Source organism: Scophthalmus maximus, chromosome 2 (genome assembly GCF_022379125.1).
Source record: "Scophthalmus maximus strain ysfricsl-2021 chromosome 2, ASM2237912v1, whole genome shotgun sequence".
NCBI lineage: Eukaryota > Metazoa > Chordata > Actinopteri > Pleuronectiformes > Scophthalmidae > Scophthalmus > Scophthalmus maximus.
Window position 1 is genome coordinate 29,648,556 of NC_061516.1, and position 24,724 is coordinate 29,673,279.

A 24,724-nucleotide genomic window follows, 5' to 3' on the forward strand; every position below is an offset into this window, starting at 1 on the left:
AAAAAGATTAATAACATGATACTTATTCACCTCAATTAATAAATAAATAAATTAAGTTTTTCATTTTTCTTCAAAAAGGTCCTGAATCTGAAGCCAAGAGTAGCAGTGCCATACATGTATACCAGTTGTCTGCTGTAGGTATGTAATGTACCCATAGAATGTATATAAAAATGCAGTAAACATAGTCACCGTGTCCGGAAAGTGAAACCAATGCAGCAAGTGCCTGAAACCTGTATTATTTTTTAATGCAGACACAAGTGCAAAACAAGTGAGGTTCTATAGCCTATATGTATTCTCAAGCGCTCTCAGTCAGGCCCCGCCGCCCGCTCCTCCAAATATGGCTACTTCTGCTCAAAATGCTAAACTTGAGGCTCCATTCACAAACCAAGGGTGGAGGTCTTCACGGTGGGTGGCCACTTGAATGTAACTCACCATTAAGTTGTGATCAGATACGAAGTTGCTATGCCCACTGCTGAAATGCAAAGCTGGGCTGTGGGCATCTGCAGCAAGGCGGCTTAACTGGCCAGAGGAGTGTTACATTGTTCCTGTTCAGTGCGTCTGTAATTAGAGCTAGTTTGCTCGCCTGTAGTAACAAGGAGGCTCATCTGTGGAAATAGTAAAATGATGAATGGCCTCTAGAGTTTTTCCTTTGCTGGAATAGAGTGTGTGGGCGTATACTGTATACAGTACATGTAACAAGACTCACACATATAGCAAACAGAACTGTAACCGATGTTTTACAGTTTCACAAATGCGATGCCAAAGAAGCAACTTAATATTTCATGCCAAACCGCAATTATCCTCCAGGCAGAAATGGCTCCCACTGCTGCCTTTCGAAGATGCCAATGCAGTGCGGTATGTTCATTGTTTTTCAGCTATATTACAGTAGTAAGAAGCAAGGCTCCACTTTCTCTCTCATTGCCATAGAAACTGGGCAGACATGCTTCCTCTGAAGCTATCATTGTGGTTTGTTTGGGAATATAGACGCAGATGCGCGCACACACACACACACACATGAACTACGAGGTGATGGGGGAGGGTTAATAGGCACTGAATCTGTAATGCCGTGATGCTGAGCTAAGGGAACAGGAAATATGGAATTGTTAGTCAGGGAGCGAGGAAAACCATGTGGCAGTTGTAGTAATCTGAAAAAATACAGGGATCTGGAGTCTGATTAATTGTGCAGTTTCACTTTTTACTTTGAAAGTATTGGGGTAATTCTGATTGACTTTGAATAACTGGTTGTGAGTTGAACATTCCATCCATTAGATCCAGGCAAGTGTGTTCGAAGCCCCGCTGTCTTAATTATCAGCACTCGATATATACTGTAGTATTTGGTACTTTTTTCAGAGATGTTAAACCTTTACATGCATCTTTGATTCAATCTGTCGTTTAGTGTTTATTCTGTACCCTTTCCACCTCTGACTCACTACGCAAATGAACACGAGATATAGTATCTCCAGCACTGTTTCATTTCTCTAGTGAAGTTAGACTGCCCCCCCCCCCATGAATACTAATAAAAGACAGATTTAAGTGCCAACCTGTTGAAATCTGACAGATTTCAGATGGCATGAGCTCATAAAAGACCGAAAAGCAACAGTAATAGTTTCAGTAATATAATTATTAGATTGTAAACAATACATTTTCTGTTTCTCAAATAAAATATGTTTTTAAAGAAGAATTATTCGATCATTTCCTGTGTCATGGCCACTGTTCTTGTCTTGAATCAGTCCTGCGTACACTGTTCCCCTGTCAGAAAAACCCCCTCAATGCAACCTCAAAATGTGTGTTATTCCCTGAATGCGAAAGGTCACAAATGCACAATTCACAGTAAAGAAGAGAAGCCAGTATTTTCACCTTTGTAATTTTTCTGAAGGAGAATTTTGCCCCATGTTTAAACAAAGCCCACCGTCTTGTTCATTAACTAAGTGCTTACATATTTCATGCACAGCCATTCACAGAAGCCTCAGTTCCATTCATGTCTGGACTGTAGCCGCTGTAATAGGATTCTTTGTGTATAGGCATGGTGGATGTGTTGGCATCTGTATGTCTGCGCACGGGCTTCTTCCTTTTTCATGCATATTTTGTCGTGTGGTGTGTGCACGCGTGCTTGTTTGTCCAGCTTTGCATTTGCGCTTAAGCATTTAGCTGGAATGCTTACGTGACGGCTGCTGTGTTCTCTCAGCGTACGCAAGAGTTGGGATGGAATTGGTCAACTGTGTGTGTGTGTGTGTGTGTGTGAGTGATGATGTCCCCTCAGGGTGTAAATTAGCTTGCAGTGTAAAGGCCATGCTTCACGCTGAGACAGAACTCGATCAACTGTCGAAAAGAGCGATAATGTAAAACATCTCCTCTCTCTCATTATTTACACCGACTCCGGCTGTCCTCTCCCTTCTCCTGCATCCCACTCATCTCCCTTGCCGCCTTCCGATCCACCTCCTGCCTTTCTCATCTCTCTTCACCGGCCTCCGTTCCTCTCCTCTCCCCCATCTGCCCTTTTTCTCTCCTCGTCCCCTCTTTACAATATTATCACTGCCCTTCTCTGCCTCGTTCAACACTCGCCTCCCCACCTGCTCATTTCATCTCGTCGGCGGCCATCCTTCTTCGCCTCCTCATCTCTAGAGAGGTGTGGTGAGGTGAGGCGGAACAGCACTCAATAAATCCACAAGTAAATCCCCAACACTATAATTCTGGGTCTGATGGTAAAACAGACAGTTCAAGTGATTTACACTGTTTGCGTATTTAGAATTTTGACCCCTTCATACTGATCTTTCACCTTTTTCTTGATCAATAATATCTGGTATTCTCAAGAAAGCTAGACTCTAACTTGTTGCCAACGTTCTCCACTGCACTATACATTCAGAACAAACGTAGAGCCCAAAAGATTAGTAGATTGAAATTCTATCTGCAAATCTTTTACAATTATTATCTGGACATTTTTTTGTGCCTTTATTAGATAGATTTTAGACAGAATTGTGGTAAAGGAGAGAGATGAGAGACAAAAGGTCCTCATGGACACAAACAAGGAATTTTTCCGTTCATGGTCTGAGCCTCTCTTCTCTCCTCTTCTCCCTCAGGGGCGATGCTGCTGGGTGTGCATGCTCCTTTGGTTCATCATCCCATGGCCCCCAACACACACACACACACACACACACACACACACACACACACACACACACACACACACACACACACACACACACACAGTGTCTAGTCCTGTGCTTATTCCACCACTCCTGCTCACATCAGCTAATCCTGTCTCAGATAGAGGGAGAGAGAGAGAGAGAGAGAGAGATAGATGGAGAGAGAGAGAGAGAGAGAGAGAGAGAGATAGATAGAGAGAGAGAGATAGATGGAGAGAGAGAGAGAGAGAGAGAGAGAGAGATAGATAGAGAGAGAGAGATAGATAGATAGATAGAGAGAGAGATAGAGAGATAGAGAGAGAGAGAGAGAGAGAGCGCGAGCGCGCGATCGAGCGCCAGCTGGTGAATTGCGCGTGCTCTGTCGCCGCCGCTCCAGAGGAGGAGCGACGTTTATTCAGTAGCTGAATGAGGGACGAAACGGAGAGAAGAATGAACAGATCGAGGGATGAGTGAATGAATGAATGAACGGATCCCGACCCCGGGCTTCTTCCAGCGCGCCGAAACCGGTGAGAAGACGCAGACAACGTGTGTTGTGAATGTTTTTGCATTCATCCGAATCGTATTGGTTGCTCCGGTTGTCACGTCTGAGCGAGACAGTCGGTGCGTCCGGTAAAGTGAGCTCCGACGCCGTCCCCGTTCATCGCAGCGGGTGGCGCGACTGGAACACGTCGGTTGGTGCGTGCGTAAAGACGGAGCGCGGAGCTGTCGGGTCGAGATCAGGCGGACGGTGAGCCGCCGAGTGACGCCGGGCAGACATGCGGCACCCGGGGGTCTCTCTCGCTCTCTCAGGTGTGTGCGACACCGCCGAGCCCCCCCCCACCACCACCACCTGTCCGGGAGACGCTCCAATTAAACGTTCATCCAGCGCACAGTCCTCTGTGTGTGTACGTGCGTAAACCGGGGCTCTCGACCGGTGCCGGCTGAGCAGAGAGCAGCTCTCTCTCTGTAACGGTGACATTTCCCCAAAAGCTGCAGGGGAGTAACAACCCTGTCGAGCGGGGTCGTGGAGCGGGCAGGCTGTGGAGCCGGTGGCCGGTGAGGGAGGATGAGGATGAGGTCAGGGAGAGGGATGGTGAGGGACTGCGCAGGGTCAGAGTGCATGGAAGGAATGGACAGACTATGACTGTATATTCAAATTGATTATACTGAATTACAGTCATATATTCAAAATATACTGTACGGACGGTACAGTGAGCCCTCTGGGTGAGTGGGGGGTTAACAATGGTGATAAAGATCAACAAAGTGGTGATGGCGATCATGACGATGGTGGCAGTTTTGATGATGATAACTGAGATAGGGGCAGAATGATGATGAAGGAGACGAGAATTATGCCAGTAAAAAAAAAAAAAAAAAGAAGGAAAAATGCTGGCGATGATGAAGATGATGACGATGCTAATGAAAACGGTTCTGAGTTGTTGCTGTTGTTGTTGTGATGATGATGATTATGATCGTAGTTTTGATGATGAGGATTATAACTGACATAGGGGCAGCATGATGATGAAAATAATGCCATTTAAGATAAAGGGCAATGCTGGTGATGTTGTTGATGATGATGATGATGATGATGAAGATGATGCTGATGTTGCTGAGGATGACAATGTAAATGGCTGTGGTGCAAGTTCTGGTGATGAGGATGATCATGATAACAACTGACATATGGGTTGCATGATGATAAAGAAGATGAAAATGATGCCAGTAAAAATAAAAACTATGATGATGATGGAGATGGTTACTGATGTCAATGGTGATAACGGTAATTGCTGTGGCGGGAGTTTGATGATAATTATGATGATGGCGGCACAAGGTGGCAGGTTGGATGATGATCATGCTTCTCGTTATTTTAACGAGTGTGGTGTTACTTACTACTTACTTACTACTGTGATTTGTGAATATGGGAAAGATAAAGAAAGTGATGATGGTGGTATAGTTCCATGATGATAGCTGACCTAATGGCAGCATGGTGGTAGTTGCGGGGACTTTTCAACAATGATAAATAATTGATTAAAGTTATGTTGCCCTCTCAATAATTCAAGGACCCAAGCTGTCTCAGGAAATGTAGGCTAAAAATGAATTTGCATATCTCAAACCATTTTTCAGCCTACGTCAGCAACAATAAGTCTTTGTGTTAAGCTGCTTTGAAGTGGCTGCTACTGTGTGCGTTGGCCATTTCCCCACTGCAAGAGCCAATGTGGGCCACGTCTGCGGGGTGCACGCAACGTCGTGCGCAATTCACACAAGCACAGGGTCAGAAATTCATTTCAGTGTTTTTCCGGCAGCGAGATTAAAATGATTTAATGACCAGGAGACAATCAAATGGCACTTTTATTGGGGTAAGCTGTTAATTAAGTTGTTGTTTTATAGGCCAGACGCAGAAACAACTTTTTAAGACTAAATTAATCTCTGTGGATGAATCTTGGTGAATTTCCATTCCCAACAAAGCTTTAAAAAAAAAAAAAAAAAAAAGATGGCATCCCACTCTTTATATGTATTTATATTGACAGTATATTTTGGCCTTCGGTACAGTTCAGTTATTCATCCTGGGTGACTGGAAATGACTTCAAGTGCAGAGGAACCGGGTGGTAGAAGTGAAAGCACGTGCATTTATTCATTATTTCGTGAGCAGCCTAATCCTAGAAATGTCAATATTGACCTTGATTTTGGTCGGGCTGTCACATTTACAGTCTGCGTTTGTTTTGTGTATATAATGCACTTTATACCTGCTGCCTGTGTACCTACTAAGTCTCTGTGTGTTTATGGTGGCGCCAAAAATATCCCAAGACTGTCTCACTTCTCGTCTGTGTTTCCCTGTCCGTACCTGTGTGTATTTCCTCAACTAATCCATTAATGACCTTAACAACAGACTCACTTCCCATACCGGCATCCCGGCCTCTATTCACGTCCATGTTAATCAGGTTATGTGTATCACTGGCACTCTGGTCTCGGGTTGTTTGTGTACTTGTTACCGGTTGCTGAACCCAGGGATCCCTCTTCTGTCAGCGTGGTGTGTCTGCCCATTGGCTGGGAAGGGACAGGAAAGTCCCTGTGGTCATAATCCTCTTCTCTTGTGTGTGTGTGTGTGTAAACTGTGTGAGTGTGTTGCATGCTGTTAGTAGTTTCAATGGGGTATTGTTGGCCCTGGAGATAGATGCCTTGTGTCGTGAACGGTGTTGCAGGGGGAAGATAATGAAAGGTGGCTTCTATAAACATTTGACAATATTTATCTTATCTTCTTAGGTTTTTACAGGTGTTTAATGATTGATTATATGTACACAGCACACGGTTGCGGGTGTCCTGTCATAGTTAGCGGTGGTAGACGGACCCTTGTGGTGACACATAACATGAAAAATCTTTCAAATACAAGTTGTTGGTTTTTTTTTTATTGCCCCTCCAGGCCTCCGGGGGCTCAAGCAGCCTCTGACATATTGGTCCTTTCAGTGGCTTGATTTCAATTTCTTAAAAACGGCACTCCATCTCCTTCATCAGTTTAGACCGCAAATTTAATCAGGATCATTTCGGGAGGCATTTTTTTAATCTTACTGCATCAATTGTGAGTCTCCCCGGGAGGGGGGGGGTTTAAGCGTTGCCTCTTTGCTACAGGTTGATTAATTAAGTCACGAGAACAATAGAATGTGAGGACAGTGATATATCATGCTGTTCATCGCTTCTGTGGCTGTGGCACAAAGTCACTGGCCTCCACGGTTGCGGATCGCTCTGTCAATGAAGGCCAACGGGCAGTTCTTGAAACAATCAAACTATAGTCTGTCAAACCCGAAACGCTCAGTTCCCGAGCATGCGTTTGTCAAATGCAGCCATTATGACATCTGAAATATCACGAGAAGTTTTGGAAAGGAAAAAAAAAAGTTAATGTGACCAAGATCTAGAAGAATTTAAGATCAAAGCAATGCACCACCATCAAGAATCAAAGGAAATGAAATGCTCTGCTAAAATATCAATAATCGCTGACCAGATGGCTGGAACAATATAGGTTCCAAATATGTTCTGGATGAAACACCCTCTGAGTTCGAAAAAAACAATAAAGATGATTAGTGCTGACCTGATATCACCCTGATTTCCCTCACGGGGCCAAACAGGTTGGCCCCTCACATCATTTATTCCAATCAGCTTCCAATCACTCCCAAAGCATCACTTAGGGGATTCATTTGACATGTTTATCGCCAAATGGTGCAATTTCCAAGCTGGGCAGCAGTTTCCAATGTACCAACAGTGATCTCATTCGCACGGCAGACTGATTTGGCCCCTTACTCTTGTGTACCTCACTCGGTACTTCTCAGGGAAAGAGGCTAATGATGAGCCCTGTCCTCGATAGCCTGTAGCAATGAATGCAGCACGCAGCATTTAATCTTAGTCCTGATATTGACCAAACCAGGGAGTTTGATCAAAGACAGGACAGTGAGATATTATGCGGTATTACCCTCTTCCTTACAATAGTGTTTGAACTCAACTGCATTTATCACATGCCGTGTGTAAACTCCTTATGCGATCCTCTCGTAACTCATGTAGGAGAGGGCAAAGTGGTGGTTGCAGAGAGAGGAGAGTTAGAAGATAAAAATCGTTGTTTTTAATCTATCTATAAGTGGCAAATTTAGGTGTGCAGAAGCGTCAATCGCCACTCATCAGTCATCTGGGCAGATCTACAAGCTTCTGCAATGACAGTTTGACAGCAAAGGGCCTGTCTGGGGTATGAGGCGACCATCCTAGGCAGAAGTGACCAACCTCAAAGAAAACTACAACACTCTTTCACAGTGTAATCCCCTTAATTCACAGAATGAGAATCAAGAAAAGGGCATTTGGAGGTAAACGCCTTGACTGCGACACCAGCTCTGCCATTTCTTCCTCTGCGCCGTGAGTGCATCTGTGCTCGCAGGCTAATGATGCCACACTCTACAATAATAATCTCCTCATCCGTGAAAATGTATCCACCGCAGGTGAGGAGGGTTCGACTGCCTGACCGACCACTGCACCCCCTTAACTTTTTTATCCAAGAGGAGGACGTGAAATGGACTAACACCAGTTTAACATGCAACGTGTCCACTGATAAATGGCTGAAGGTTCCTGAGCAGAATCAGTCACAGTGGACCATTTTGCCATGGATCCCTTTGCCCGAGTCAACGCGTTGATCTTTTTATAGATTAATTGTGATCCCATGTCGGCCGCTCTGTGTCGGCGGTTGCAATTAAACAACTAACGCGCAAACACAAGACGTCCTCGAAAAATACAAGGATGCGCGCACAGACGCACGCACGCACGCAGGCACGCGACGAGCTGGACATTGATATGCAGAGAGGCTCCTCTTGCTGCTGCCAAGAATAGAAAACACCAGGGTGAAGGAGAGCCATTGGTTGCATGAGTAACCTCAGCGTACGACACACACCTGAACTGGTGACAGTGTGCGGGTGAGACGGCAGCCGTGGCTGCGAGGCTGTCTTCCTCTGCGTCCCGTAGCCGTCTGTGGTGTCAGTCTGCGTGTGCATGTGTCCGGCGGACTGTCCTGGACATGGTATTGTTGTTGTCAGCGGTGTTGTTGTTGCCTTGAATTACATTTCAGGGACGGCTTGATGCTTGGCAGCATGAGACTGTGCTAAGAGGAGGAAACTGACTGTGGTGGTTATGATTAGTGAAAGCTGGAGGAAGAGACAGAGGGAAGGGAAGAAAAAAAAAACCCACAGCTTCTGTCCTTTTCTCAGTCACTCTCCGAGGCCAGATTTGGCACAATCTGCTCTTTTGATTCCGTGAATGGCAAGCAAGATACGAAATGGACAACCAGAGTGTCTCCGATCGACTGTGAAGAAGGGCACAAATGAAAAATACATCGACCTTCAAATCGTTCCTGCATCGACAGGCTTGAATGAGGCTCATCATGTGAACTGGACAGTTGTGGAAATCGTTTAATAATTTTTAAAAAAGGAGGAATCTGAAGAAATAAGAACAATAGAGGAGGGTGTAAGCCTCTCTGAGTGGCCACTAGCTGGTTGTCGAAAAAGATGAACCACTTGTTTCTCAAGTACGTATTTATGTCCCGACAGTCTCTCTCTCTCTCTCTCTGTTCCTGGCTCCCTCTACATTTCCCCTCCCATCTCTGCCCTGTTATTTCTCTCTCTCTCTTTCCCTCTCCACCCTGTTCTTTTTTTTTTTACTGCTTTCACTCTTTCATTTTCTCCATCCCTGCTCCATCTCCGTGTCTGTCTCACTCGCTCGCCCTCTCGCCATCTCCCTCCAAAGTTCAGCTCTCGTCTGTTCCTCTCTCCCCATAAAGTGGGTGAACCTTTCGGCCGAGGCAGTCTCTTCCACTTTGGTTCCATGCAAAAATGTCAGCCGACGAAATATGATCATAATAATAGAACCCTCCAAGCACACTGGCTTACTCAGACAGTTACGTGCCTCCATCACTAAACTAGAGTTGAGAGCAGCATTCAACAGGTGGAGCGTTGGATCACGTGATGCGGCCCTTACATTACGAGTGGACTGAGACTGAACTCAAATATGAAAGTTACAGGCAGAAGCGACGCCGGGATGTCCTGTTTAGAGAAGCTCAAAATCAGAAGGGTGTGGGGAGGGGGGTGATATTGTTAGATGTTGCAGAGCAGAAATTAGTAATTCATTAATTGATAACAAGTGATTTACGGGAAGCTTCCACTTTACATTTCCACGGACGTTTTGGAGAAGCCTCGCCTCCCCTGGGCTCTAATTAGAGCCGCTTATGGTTACTTATTGATTCATGTCGTTTTCAACTCTAAATTTGATATTTCGCAGCGAGAAGTATACCAGTTGTGCTGATTAAGGAACACTATATTCCGAGACGGTAATAATTCGTACAACCTTCAACGCGAATAACAACGTAGCACATATATTCTATGCAGAACTGACAAAGTTGACTGCGTTCATTTGATTTATGATGATTTATTATTTCTGCATTTCCCCTTCTCCCTTTCCTCCAGTATTACAGTCACTTTCAATTCTCCCCCCCCCCCCCCTAAATTTGCTCCCACCATCACCCGTCACGTCCGCCTCTGTCCTCCTCTACCAGTTTATCTCTCGTTCGATCCCCTCACATCCCCTTCTCCCTCTTTTTCAGCCCGCCCCATTATTCTCTCCTCACCCTGTGCCCTCCTCCATCCTCTGTCCGTCCCTCCACTCCCGGGTTGTTTACTACCTTTGCCCCTTTGCCTCACCTCCCCCCCGTCTTTGTCAGTTTTTTCCACCATCACTCACATGTGTCCTTATTACTGTCTCTTCCTGCCAGCTTCAAAGTCCCTTTTAGTCATCAGAGATCCTACCCTGGCCTGACACGAAATTCGATGTTAGTTTTTCTAAATGTACTCGTCGGTTTTGCTCGGTTTTGTCTTTTCTCCCCTGCCTGTTTCAATCCATCTCTTGCCCGGCCTCTTCTTCTATTTGTTTGTATAATCTGGCACAGCAGCATAAATCCAAACCTGGTTTATATAATCTGATAAGAGTACCCACACACACACACACACACACACAAGCTGTCCAGCCACATTGCATGCTTAACTGCGGGGGTTTCAGCATGCGATGTGTGTGACGGTGAGTGCATGCATGTGTGATTGTGAAACCTGGCAAGTGTTAGATTCATCGGACCAGGTGGCTTGTGTGTGCATGTGTGTTTGTGTGTGTGTGTGTGTGTGTGTGTGTGTGTGTGTGTGTGTGCATGTGTGTTTGTGTGTGTGTGTGTGTGTGTGTGTAAAAAGTATTGTCGTGCCTGTGATTTTTCTAATTGGATTAAAGAAGGGATGAGGATCATAGGAGCGATGGACGGGGAAAACAACAGGAAATAAAAATGTAGCAGGAGTGGCCGACAGGAGCTCTTAACAACCCATAATCCACTCTCTTGTCGTGCTCTTGCCTCTCTATGTCTCTCTCAAACACTCACACGCCACTGCTGCGCACACAGCCCAACACTTCAGTGCCATTTCTCTTTATACTCCGTTTCGCTGTTCAAGTTTCCATGGTTTGTCTTTGTATGTGGAAGTTTTGTGTCCTCTGTGTGACGATTTGAAAAGGGCACGGGCGTCCGCGTGAATCTGATAATAAAGCCGTCTCTTTATCTTTTCTTTTGCCAGCTGAAAAAAATGATCCTCCTTTGAAAATACATTGCGGACAGGGAGATAGTCCACTGCCTCTCTCGTGTCGCTCCTGTGAAATAAAATAAAAAAGAAGGGCAGTGCAGGGCTTTATCATACGGAAAAGCACTGAGCTAATGAAAGACTCGCTTCCATTTAACTTCATTAGGTCTACCACGGCTCTGTTGCTCCCATTTCCTGAACACAAACAAATCAAAAGCAGTCGTGTTATCCATCTGCGCTGTTATCAAACTGTACAGCATCTTGGCATCGCTCACGGGCCCCCACACACACACACGCGCGTCGCATACACCCCTTTTTTTGGCATTCAGTCATTTCTCATCACTACAGGGGTATTTACTTTTGAAATTAAAGAAATGGAGGAGAAAGGGAGCAGGGGAGTGCCAACCCTTTATGACTATGACCAGGGGCCACTGGACTTGTAAAGTGCACTTATTTCTAAGCTGGAAGAGAGCAGTGACGAGGCAGTGAAGCTGGAGGCAGAGTGATGAAAATGAGTTTGTTTTTTTAAATGGAGAGGTGGAAGTGGGAGTAGCAAAGGACGCGAGAGATGGAGAGGAAACAACAGAGGATTGAATCGCAGTTAGATAAAATAAAGAAAGGATAATTGATTGTAAAAATTGAAGTAAAGTCTCCATTTCACGCTATATTTTATACTTATACTACTACTAGTTAAGATTTTACATGAAATAACATATGAAAGTTCAATTTTTCTTTTGCTCATTTTGGTGAAAATACATCTGTACTTTTACTTAAGTAGGATTTTCTTTGTAAAGAAGTATTTTTACATTGTGGTATTGGCAGTATACTAAAGTAAAGGGTCTGACATTATCTTTCCACCGCTGCCCTTGTTTTAAGCAGGAGGACCATTTTGTCCGTATTCTTGACTAAATCCGCTGTCCGTGAGTCCGTTTTCATAAAGTGATTGCTCGTTCCCTAAAATCTTGATTCGTCTTACGGTTTGTAGTCACACTTATAAGTCACTTGGCATGAAAACACCTCAGCTGCAGCAAAAGGCTGTGACATCAAAATGGAGAGATCTTTGGGTGGAGGTGTAAAGGCGTCCAGGGTGAGCGCAGTGCAAAAACTCAGTGTGTGTGTGTGTGTGTGTGTGTGTGTTTGTTAAGAGTGTGTTCAAACATTGTGACGACTTTTATATATGAACTCCATGTGAGTACATGTGTGTGTCATCCAGACCCTGCAGCAGAAAAATAACACTTAAAAGAACAGCCTGCACAGAAGTGTGTGTGTGTGTGTGTGTGTGTGTGTGTGTGTGTGTGTGTGTGTGTGTGTGTGTGTGTGTGTGTGTGTGTGTGTGTGTGTGTGTGTGTGTTTGTGTGTGTGTGTGTGTGTGTGTGTGTCACACCAAGTCATTGTAGTGAAAGAGAAAAAAAATCCATACTAGTCAAGGAACATTATAGAACAGCCTGCATGGCACATTGTTGTGAGTATGTTAACTTTCAATGTTCTTATGCATTTATTTATACTTGATAAGTGTGTGTGTGTGTGTGTGCTTTAGCTTGCTAGTCCCCCCAGGCTCTCTGATATCCTCTCTGTGTGACATTAGCAAGCGATGAGAGTCTGAGCACAGTGCTGCCAGTACCTCTTAACATCACACACACACACACACACACACACACACACACACACACAAAGGCCAAAAACAAACAAACGGAGTCTCTCACTGGATATGAACATCTGCAATATGCCTGAGTGCATGTTTGTGCGAGAACAAAAACACACCCCTGACTTCCTATCCATAGAAAGCTGGGGAAAGATTATGCTGACTGAATTGCGTAACACCATACGTGTAATATGCATTATGAGATTGCATACATGACATTTATGGGGATTATCTACTGTAAAGCCACTGTTCCAGATTTGTCAAATAGCCAGGGCCAGTTAGACGTGTGGGCTTTCACTCAGCTTGTTGGCCACAGCTGCATGGGCACTATTGTAAGATTCAATTCTATTTGCGGCTCATTGGGAATTACAAAAACACCTGGACACTGTGTGGCATTAAATATATTCAATGCGCTCATCCATGACGAGCATGTACGAGATCACACGGAAGCTCAGGGTTATATAAACATAGCGTTCATTTACAATGGTGATCGGACACCTGTTACTATACATTACATGAAATTGTGGAACACATACCACCCAATTAGAATTCATGCTTCTGTCGCAATATGATGTCGCGATGACTAACCGCAGGCGGCAATCCATTTAATATTGAATAGTGGATATATGGCAAAAGACCCATCATGTCCAACTCACCAGCGTTGTGCCTCCGATCTCTACGGGCCACACACAGCATGGGTATGCTAACTAGCTGCGAGCTGTCTTGCAGAGTGACATACATTTTGGAAAAACACATTCATCGTCCAAAGCGTCTCACACAGAGGCTCAGAAACTGACAGGAGCGCCAACCCACACATGAGTATTTTCTCCCCTCTCATCCCTTATCATGTCTTTCAAAAGGTATTGTAGTTATTAATCTCCAGTCCTAGGGCCATGTTCATTAAGTTCATTCTCCTAATGCAGGCCATCTAGAGGTACTCACTTCTCCATTCATCTGTCTACTGATACTACCAAACCTCCCTGGCCTGTACAGCCTAAAGGGCCACTGACGCTTTTCTCATTTCCTTCTCTGTATCGTTTTGCAATTACTCTTTTGTCTTTTCATCTGGTTTTTCTTTCTTTTTTTCCATATCCTTACTGTTATTTTTACCGTGTGCATTTCCTTTCCTTTCCTTGCCTTTCCCAACAACCTCCCTCTTCAACGCTTTGCTCCCCTCTGCCGGTACCAGCATAACAATCTGTTGCCTGCTTGGATCTCAAGCGTGGCTTCAAACATGCTTTTAGATGGATCAAAGTAGATATTAAGCACTAATACACGCACACGCACATACGCATGCAGGCACACACATACATGCGGCATCACATGCGTACATCCCCACAGCCTCACAATGAGCCTGTTGCCAATTACTGGCTTCAAAGACCGAATAAATGCTGTGCAGCGTGTTATCGCTGAATATTCACATGCACACCCAAACATTTCCAATCCCACACACTCAAATTACACCCATACAAGTACATACACTTAACATGCATATACATAAAAGTATATGAAGTATATGAAGGAAAACTAGAGCGATCGTGTTGTCCTTTTGTTTTTGTGTGTGTGTGTATGTCAAAGGGAGTGTGTGACCGCATGTGTAATGAATGCTTGTTATTCTCAGATCCACTGGATGAGTAAGATGTTGGGCGAGATTGGAAAGCTTCAAAAGCTCTTTCATGCCTGCCTCAGTTAGGAATCGACCTCTGGATGTGTGGATCTATTGACCAACCTTAATTTGACCCATTTGAGGAAGCGAGAATTCCCTAATTGAACTTGGGAGTGCATATGCACACAGACGCACACACACACACACAAACACACACACACACACAAACACACAAACTCACACATGCACAACACACGACACACACACACTCAAACATGCACAACATGCGCATTTAAGTGATGTGAGAAATTGGGACGGACGGGCTCTTTAGCAGATGTAGCCAGTCATCAATAACAAAACCAAGACTGTTGTTCTCCACTGACATCCATTTGTTAAACAATGTTTAATAAAAATACAGTTTTATAGCCAATAAACTGTTATTGCAAATTGACATCCTACCTCTTTTTCTTTAACCTCATTAATTACAAACTAGGCACACACTATTTAATGGTGTTGCACGAAGCTGCATTAATAGATAAGAGGCTTCAATAGTTTTTTCACCACTCGGGTGCAGTGGAACAAGCTGTAAACACAATATAGACATATTATGACCTCATAAGGTTGATATGGAGAAGTGAGCAAGCAGCGGCCAATTTATGCATTCAGCAGACTGTGTGAAAGGCTGAACCAGAGCATTCAGATTGCGGTCCAGAAACCTAAAAGGATTAACTGGAAAATGCTAAAACTTGTCTGTTTTGTTCTGCACCAAGTCCTGAAAAAAACATCTGGCCGTCGGCTCCATTGTGTTCGCTGGCTGCGTCCTTCGCCTGCTGTTGTTGAGCAGGTAATCTACTGTGGGTTTATTACTGTGGCTTTTTGTCTTCGATTGCTTTTTTAAAAGCTTTTGCTGCCAAAAGCTCCCGGGCTGTGGCTGGAGACAATGACGTCTGGTTTGACTGAACCAAAACATTAAAGTAGCAGACTTTAAAACTAAAAGAACCAGCTGAAAGACAGGAACCGGAAAAGCTGCTGATAATTCTTGATGAGTTCATATTACAAGTGACACATACCGACACAAGCAAATATTCATTGTATCCAGTCCATATCTTGTATTGAAATATTAAGTAGTGCATCTTTAAAGTGCTAGATTCATGGCTTTTGGGGTGCCATTACATGCAGTCAATCTGAGTATGCTAAATGGAAAGCTGCAGAATGCTGAGACTGGCTTGACATAATCCCTTGAACGTGAAGATTTAATCACCTTTGTATTGGAAATGCAGATGCAAACAGGGACTGATCTGAAAGCTCACCTTGTTTGCGTGTTGAAGGCCAGGAAGCCTACTTTCAGCTCGTAAAAGTTGGACGGCACTTAAATCAAACACAGAAGTGTTTCTGCTCTGGCTCCCACCAAACAGTACATCACCATGCATTGACAAAGAATAGTTGACTGATGGATCACCTATCTCGGGCAAGTTTCATGTGCTTCTGAGCATAACTCCAAAACTGGATTTTCATTGATCTACTCTATAGTCACATTTACCAAAGGCCAGTCAAGGAATTTAAACTGGCTCTAACCTCACTGCTACCTCCGTCTGCTGGGGAACCTCTCTCTATCGTCTCAGTGATGTACCGCCCGCAGCTGTTGGTCCAAAACACCGGTTCAATTCATATTTTAAAAGCGAAATGACAGGCAGGCAGAAAGTTGATTTCAGTCGGGTTTACTCAGAAATCTTGTGTTTACGGGGTGTGTGTTTTTATTGAACTCCTTCCACCGCCCTGTCAAATGGTATCCCGGAAAACAGCATCGATCCAAAGATAGAAAAGCAGCCGGGGGCCTTGGACTAAACTCATTTCTCTTGTCTCTGCCTCGCGCTGACTTTTTCTCCCTGTCTAACACACACACACATACACACACACACACACACACACCCACACACACACACACACACACTTCTCTACGCTCATAATTATAACGCTGCATCTCATTAATCACCATGGCAACATGGCAACATTGTACCCACTTTCTACACCTTTCTTTGACTAACTCTCTCTCTCTCACACACACACAAACACACACACACACACACACACACACACACACACACAAAAACACACACACACACACACACACACACACACACAAACACACACACAGACACACACACACACATTGGTCAGAGGTCACCATAACCTTCTTGCCTCAGCCTCACTGCTGACCCCAAACTCCAGTCATCCAGTTGGGACCTGCATGGTCTTACATTTGTCCACAAAGGTAGCCTATGAAACACACACACACACACACACACACACACACACACACACACACACACACACACACACACACACACACACACACACACATTCTCCCCCCTCTACAGCTATCTACATTCAGGTACATTCAGTAGTGTATTGGATAGTATTAGATGTGATGCTGATGCACACTTGTTGCTTAGATTATGTTGCTGCAGGATGTGCTGCTTTATTCTGAGTGAGTACATGTTTGTGTCTATCAGCACGTGAACGTGCGTGTGTGTGTGTGTGTGTAGAAGTGTGCGTGTGGGAACAGTGGAAACAGAATGAGTGAATGTCTGCTGGAAGCTGAGGCAGGTGCCGAGGGCAAAGTTGCATTCCTAACAAAGCAGTGCTACAGCACATCCTTAGTGTGAGTGCTTCTCTGTGTGTATGCTCCTGGGGCATCCACATAACTAGGTAATATGGATTGTTAATGTAGGTTGTATAAATGCAGAATGTGTGTGTGTGTGTGTGTGTGTGTGTGCATGCATGTGCGTGCATGTACGTGCGTGTGTGTGTGTGTGTTTTGTACTGTAAAGCAGGTGAGAACTGCGCAAGATGTCTCTGAGCGAGAGCAGATGGGATCTAAAATGTTATTGGAGCGTATGCTACATGATTCATTTATGGTGTGTGTGTGTGTGTTCCTGCAGCTGATTGTGTACGCATGTTCAGGTGTCACCCTGAACAGATTATGTAAACACAATTTCATACCAGCCAAAGCACAAAACACCAAGTGCTGCTTTTGTTTTCACAGATGCAAAGTGGGACAGAGTGGGTTTGCATACAAACTATACATCTGACCTAAAAGCTGTTCTGTGCAGGATTTATCAAAGACTCTCCTGTCGGATCAACAAAATCACAAAATTGGGCTGCAAATAACATAATGACCCAATCCTTCTTTATTAGAGATCATACATTCGGTTTATTGTAATTTCAGTGTCAGCTATGAAGACTCCTCAACAAAAATCAAAGAGAATAATAATGCAAAAGCAAATTGTTCATACTCATACATCACAATACCATACATACTGTATATCTAATCTTAGTTCCTGAAGAATAACCCCCCCCCAAAAAAATACTACCTCACATCACATTATAGGTATAAATCTGTCAAAGAAATCTAAAATTATATTAAAAGAGCAGCATGACACTGCATCCATTCCTTTTTTCACTTTCCATCACATGAAGCTTTTTTCTCCGAGCTTCTCTTATTACAACAGGACCTTGGAAAATATGATGAACGGCGTGTTCTTTCAGCAAGACAAACAACGAGCTTTGAATGCATATGAAAAACAACACAGAGAAAATGATGTGAAAGAAAGAAATGAAATGAAAACCATTACTAAAGAAGATCACAGAGTATCGTGAGTGTGGTTCGATGCTTTTTTTTCACACAATAAGCTCCAGCAGCTTTCACCGATGCTGGCGAACACTGACGATGAATACGTTGCGTTCAATTCATTGTCTACCATTTACTACGACTGTTTATCTCTGAACACTGCAGCCTTTTGAGTCACCAGTTCAGTCAGCCCTGTCGCTTCTGCAGTCAGGAGAGTGTTTGTGTTTGAGGCGATTGTAGTTGCCAATTGTTGTTGGCCGGGTGAAGCTACTTTGCTCTCTTGGCAGTAGACGTACTGCTGTATAACGGTTGCGGGGTGTTTTTTTGCACTTGGGTCCAATTTATTGTTATTGGACCCAAGTTGCGCCGATGTAGCTTGTTAATCTTGTCATCATCCGGCGCACCGACATAGCTGGAAGCATGTTTATTTTTTGCCCCTGTATGTGTGTGTACCTACAAAATAACTTGACAACACGGTGGGGATATATTACTCGGGAGGGTATGTCCAGATGATTGACATTTGCGGCTGATCAGTCAAAGATCAAGGTCAACAACATTGTGGTCCAGGAAAAAACGCCAAATTTTTCAAGATATATCAGCCAATAATAAGGCTAGAGAGACATCATCTACTTTTAAATGCTGTCTCAACTTCCTGCAATTGGTCCAAAAGTCTGCACTGTTTTTTTTTTACACTGCAAACGAACCGAAACATGGTTCAGTTTGATCTGTTCTGGTCTGTGGGTCCAGACCGTTTTCCGACATCATACAGTGTAGCTCTGCATTCACTTTTGCAACTTTTAACATTAGGGACAGGCTATACATTTTCCTTAGATCAACTAATCATTCGTCACCATATTGTATGAGTGACATCTTGATGACATCATGACCTGGCATTATTAGAATAAAGAAAAGTTAGCTAGTTGCCTGGTTGGGGAATATATACAGTGTGTCGGCATCACCCTCAGATTGCTGTGTTTTTCGTCCAGTTGGTTAATTCTGAGCTCTCTCTTCCCTCTGAGCTGCAGGGATTCAGTGTTGAATCTTGGATCTCTCCTATAGGGCTTTGAGCTTATATGTCCTCTGGTTGAAAGTGGGTTGAGATACTCACCTGCTGCACCGCACTGAAGGACGTTAAATGCAAGTCCTCCTGGAGACGCCAGGTGGGAGGGGGAAATGCTCGCAGCAGGGTTTGAGGACGTGAGAAGACGAGCAAAATGTGTTGTTAAGGTGGAATAGCGGTTATGTTCTTCAACTGCAACAACTCAGTGGAAACACAATATAACCCCCACCCTCTTGGGGCTCGTCATTTTGTAAACGTCTGCACTCAAAACCACGTTAAACACCTCCCGGTTGTTTACACCGTAGTTGTATTCTTCTTCTTCTGTTCTGTCTGACTGCACAGACGTGTTGTGTTTGAAGAAAACGAAAGCTGCGAGGTGAAGCTTTTGACAGACTGACACTACTGGCATGATCGCCATCCTCCCCCTGACAGAGCAAAGCCCACGATGACCACAACCAGGAACAGACTGAAGTCCTATAAATCCTTATGAGGAACATGAGAAGCAAATGAAAATGTGCCTCACAGGTCTGTGTGATTAGAAAGTGAGCTGCCTGGTGTCGGGCAGCTAAGCCTCCTGGTCTCGTCAAAGCAGCGACATCCACACTAGATGACTTGCAGTCGAACCTGTCATCTGCCGACAAGCCTTGCCGCTGATAATGAGTGCTCCTGCGGGCACCACAGGCCGAATGAGCGGAGGAGGTGCTGATTGGTGCTACTGCAGAAAGAAAAAGGGCCCATGAGAAAATATTAAACAGCTCAACTTGCTGTTACTATGTTGTCATTATTGCTTATGCACTTTCTCCTCACATTGTGCCATGTGAATTTGACAAGGCCGGGGGTTTTTACATGCAAAGAGTGTGATGGCCTCCTCCAGAGATGAGGTCAGATCACCAGGCATGTGTCATTCCCTCAGCCAACACCTTTGGTGCCCAGTCTGTGTGTGTGTGTGTGTGTGTGTGTGTGTGTGTGTGTGTGTGTGTGTGTGTGTGCGTGCGTGTGCGTGTGCGTGCGTGTGCGTGCGTGCGTGCGTGCGTGTGCGAGTCCATAAAAGTTATATGATCCCCGCGTCTTTTGTCAATGCAGACAGCAAAAGTCAGTTGCATTGGTTAGTCACGTTGTCACCCTCCACTCAATATAGTGCCATTTAGACAAGACCACAACTTACTCTGATTTGTGTGTGTGTGTGTGTGTGTGTGTGTGTGTGTGCGCGTGCGCGTGTGTTTGTGTGTGTGTGCATGCGCTCATGCGTGTGCTCGCGTGTGTGTTTGTCCTACATACGTATGTGGACTTGCATTTCACATTTCAACCAATGTGTCTCTGTGTGTGTGTTTCTGTATGTTTTCTTTGCTGCATAACCTATGCCTCTGTGTTGGGGGTATGCGCGTGTGTGTGTGTGTGTGTTTGTCTTTGCTGGAAAATGCCTATATTTGAAATTAAACTCCATATTCCTGTATGACCTTTGGAAATCCCTTGGTTGGTTGCACACCGCTGCCTCAGTATACTGTATATAGACACACACCATTCATTGTGTGTGTGTGTGTGTTTGTGTGTGTGTGTGAGTGTACTGTGCAGACACTGCAAGAACCAGAGAGAGAGCGAGAGAGTGAAATGTCATAAATGTTTCATTTCGGAGGTGAATTTTATGATTTTTGATATTACTGGTGCATAATTTATAGCGACGTCATGAATTGAGTTAAAGTAAAAGAGAAAAAGGGTACAGGGAGAGAAATGGAAGGACAGAGATGTGATGTAATATTGTAATGACAGAAAGAGAAACAGAGACAGAGATGTCTGTCCAGCTGGTCAGCTCATTGCCCACAGGTCAAAGGTCATTTTAATTACTCACAGTTTTAATGAAATAACCCTTTAACTGCTGTCTAATGCCCCTTGGAATGTGCGTTATGGTTTTTATTGCAAGCGGGCTCTTGCCTTGTGCATATGGCTCAGATCAATATCTGAATCCAGGCATTGGTTCACCATAGGATCAATAAGAAATACATGAGCAGGTAATTGAAATGCATTCCCGAAGGGGGCGAAAGTTGAGTCTGTTCAAATCAAATCCCTGTTGACATGATTGGGCCAGAATAATGAAAGAGTTCTTTTCATTAGCTGCTAACCCCGGGGCTATGGATGAATGCATGTTCTCTTTCTTTCTTTGATTAGTTGGTTCTTTTCTCATGTCTTTGGTTCTTCGGTATATTGGTTTGTTCTTTGGATCTGTTTGGTTTTGGTACTTTATTTTCATCTTTGTATGGTTCTGTTGTTCCCTCATTCTTTGTGGGGCTCTTAAGTGCATTCTTTGATTCTTGTTCTGGTTCTCCTGCCTTTTTTGGTCTTTATTTGGTGGTAGAGAGAGAATCTGGGAAAAAAAAGCTTAGATAGAAAGGGCTATGATATGAAACACAGGCCCACTAAAATGTGAATGCTGCAATTATGTAATATGTGCCTCAATAATGTGGTTATACCTAGTTGTCTGGCTCTTTGATTGGATAATTACTTCACTGGTTCAAAGTCATTAAACATTGCAACTAATTCCTGCTTTGACATAATTACTTCTGCTGAACTCGACTCACCCACTGTCTTAATTTGCCGCCGTATTCCAAAGATGTTAATGTGTGCAGATGGTGCTGTTTTATTGCACCGGTGAATGTACAAATCAATAGAGCAGGGAAGAGGGAAATGAAGGGAGGAGGAGACTTGATGTGAGAGTGAAAGACAAGTGGGCAGTGACATAAAAATTGAAATATGGAGGATCGTCATGAAGAGACGATGTGGATTTCCATTTTAACTTTGAGCAGGAAGAAAAGTCCTCTTCTCACACACAAGCACAGCATCCGTCACATAAGACACAGTCTTGAGCCTCTGGTGAGATTATACCTCCTGCACGGAATCCTCAAAACCCTCCAATCATCTGTGGAGGGAGACATACGGCTCACCATATACAATATCGGACAACATTCATTCAAATTGTCCTATAAATAACAGGACAATTTGTCCCGCTGCTGCGGGAGGTGGAGACTGGATGGCTGATTGTTATGGAGATGGGGTGTGGGACAAGATTAAACCTAATTACAGCATTCTAATGACTTTGTAAGGTGAAACGAAGAGATGGAAGCCATTATGTTGGAGACAGAGAATGGAGACAGGGCGGCTCTTTAGTGAACAATAACACTTATTCTAACTCAGGGTCACTTTTTGGAAATGTCCTGTGAAAGGTCACAGTGGATTAAAGTGCTGACGAGAATAAACAAGAGGAAAACAGAGGCGAAAGCTGCATGGGACGGAGATTGGTATCAAAATGGCACAGATGAACGTGGTAAAATGACGACTATAATACCGACTGAGTGATCAATGTTCCATGCGAAAGTAATTATCAGTGGATAGGAAGGACAAAGTGTTGAAGTAAATGTAAGTTCTGCAGGAACAGAGATATTGAGGACTGTTTTTAAGAGGGGGAAGAGATGGGCAGAAAGTGAAAAAGGGGCAAATTGAGTGTAAAGTCAAACAAAAAAAAAAATCAGGGGAGAGAGTGAGAACAGCGAAATAGCTCAACAGCAACTGGACAGTTTGTCACGAATTCCATCCATGTATTTCTGATGTGAGCGCGTGTGGTCGGCACGCAGCTCATATTTTCAGTTCTCGCCCTTGGTGTGCTTTGACCTTGCTCGAGCCCTGCTCATCAGCACCATGTGAGCACCAAGTCGGAGACATGCTGTCTCATCCAATGTGACACTTAAGAAAGATCCACATCAGCGGCGGAAACAGAGGTCTCTCAACTTTGGCACTCAAAGAATATACAGTACATACAGTAATGCAGTAACTTGCTTTACAGGCATGTGCACGCGTGTACAAGCATTCGCAGCTGAATGAAGCACAAACAACCTATATTCACTCTTCTGCATACTCTCAACTCAATTGCTGTACACACATACACACACATGCACACGTATGCTGTACTGCTTCATATGTGTCCAGTAAATGCTCTCGTCTCCAACGTGCACAGCCGTGCATAGAAATGTGCGAGTACCATTTCCTTCACACCGCTGTCGAGTTGAATATTGCGATTTGATGGAGTTGAATATGTAAGAAGCCTGTATATTACTTTCAATATAACATTTAGTGCTGGCTCGGGAAATATTATTGCACAAAAGTCACTGCGCACGCATGCACACACACGCACACACACGCACACACACGCACTGTCCGCTGCCAGCAGCCACTATTCCGCTGCTCTTGAACCAAACACTGAAGTCCTAACTGAGACCGACAATGCGGAGTTGTAGGAGTTGTAGAACTCGGTGAACAAAGGGCAGCTGTGCTTAACCAGGCTTTAATCGTTGAAGGTTGAAGTAATAATGTGTGACATTTTTATGTAGACGTCCATTCCGCTGCCCTATGCTTATCCGTAAAGTAATAAGTGATTTGACCTACGCATTCCCCCCACATTCACATGCAGGGTGTATGGTGTGCATACAGAATCTACTAATATTTATCTGGGTATTGTTTCGAAGGTTACTATGAACAAGTACCGATCCAAGACAGCTTGTTAACCTCGCTTCCACTTTAGGTGAGTGGGACTTCAATCAGGTGACCATTGTCACACAGAAGGTGTTAAAAAAACCCATAAAGGGGTTTCTTCTATATCGCCAATGGAGTTCTTGTTTGTTTTCCACAGTTGTGTATGAACAGCTCCACCACCATTTACAGTTTGTTTGAATTTATATCATAGCACTGAGTAGCTCCCCTATTTCATTGGGAGCTTGGAATGATTTAGTATGGATTTTGGACACCGATGTGGATTCTCTGCCGTACAGTGAATGATGTGTTCTTTTCCCCAGCATCTGCAGCAGTAGCTTGTTTCCAAAAGGAACCAGGTAGTTAGCAGGAGTAATTACAGCTCGCAATGCCAAAGAAAAAGAGAGCCACCAACAGAAGATGAGGGAAAAGGTTTCCCAGTCCCGCCCGCACTGATTCACCGATTTTGGGAAGAGCATTGCAGAGACACAACAAAGGAGGGAACCACAGCCCCACATTTGGATGTTTACTCTCCCTCTCAAGTGCCTGCATTTAATATTTCAGTGCTTGTGATTTAATGCAGGGTTTGGTTGGCAGCTCCAGAGACTCGTATGTCTCTGGAGCTGGAGGCAGGGTGACACCGAGGCGATGTGTTCGGGAGCTGCATCTGCATCTTAATTGATTTGAGGCTGGATATATTTTTTAAATTTATGTGAACACAAATAAATTATTCATGCATGGAAATGTGTGCGCGTATTAGTAGTTGGAGTGAGATGTTGTAACCGCTGTAAATGTTTCCTCGGTGTTGCCAAGGAAACAGAGTGCACATTTGAGCGCTAACTCTCAATCTGAGTGCTGTTAGTGTCAGACGTTGTGTTTAAGTGAGTTATTTCTATTGATAGAAACAAGTGTGTGTGTGTGTGTGTGTGTGTATGTGTGTGTGTGTGTGTATGTGAGAGGTTCCCTGCAGCTTAGCCATATGGCGGTGTCAAGAGCAGACCAATGAAATCACCTGCTCTGACGTC

At 44.2% G+C, this 24,724-nt stretch overlaps 1 protein-coding gene across 4 annotated transcripts in view; it reads left to right on the forward strand.

Moving 5' to 3' along the window:
- The window catches only part of slc8a4b (solute carrier family 8 member 4b), an 88,174-nt gene that overhangs the window by 771 nt on the left and 62,679 nt on the right, over positions 1-24,724 (forward strand). For 2 of the 4 annotated variants that reach the window (XM_047337537.1, XM_047337546.1), the window contains exon 1: positions 3,415-3,649. The exons of 1 other annotated variant lie outside the window; for it this stretch is intronic. The gene's annotated coding sequence lies outside the window, so the exon portion shown is untranslated. One more of the 4 variants, XM_047337541.1, reaches the window with a different exon arrangement.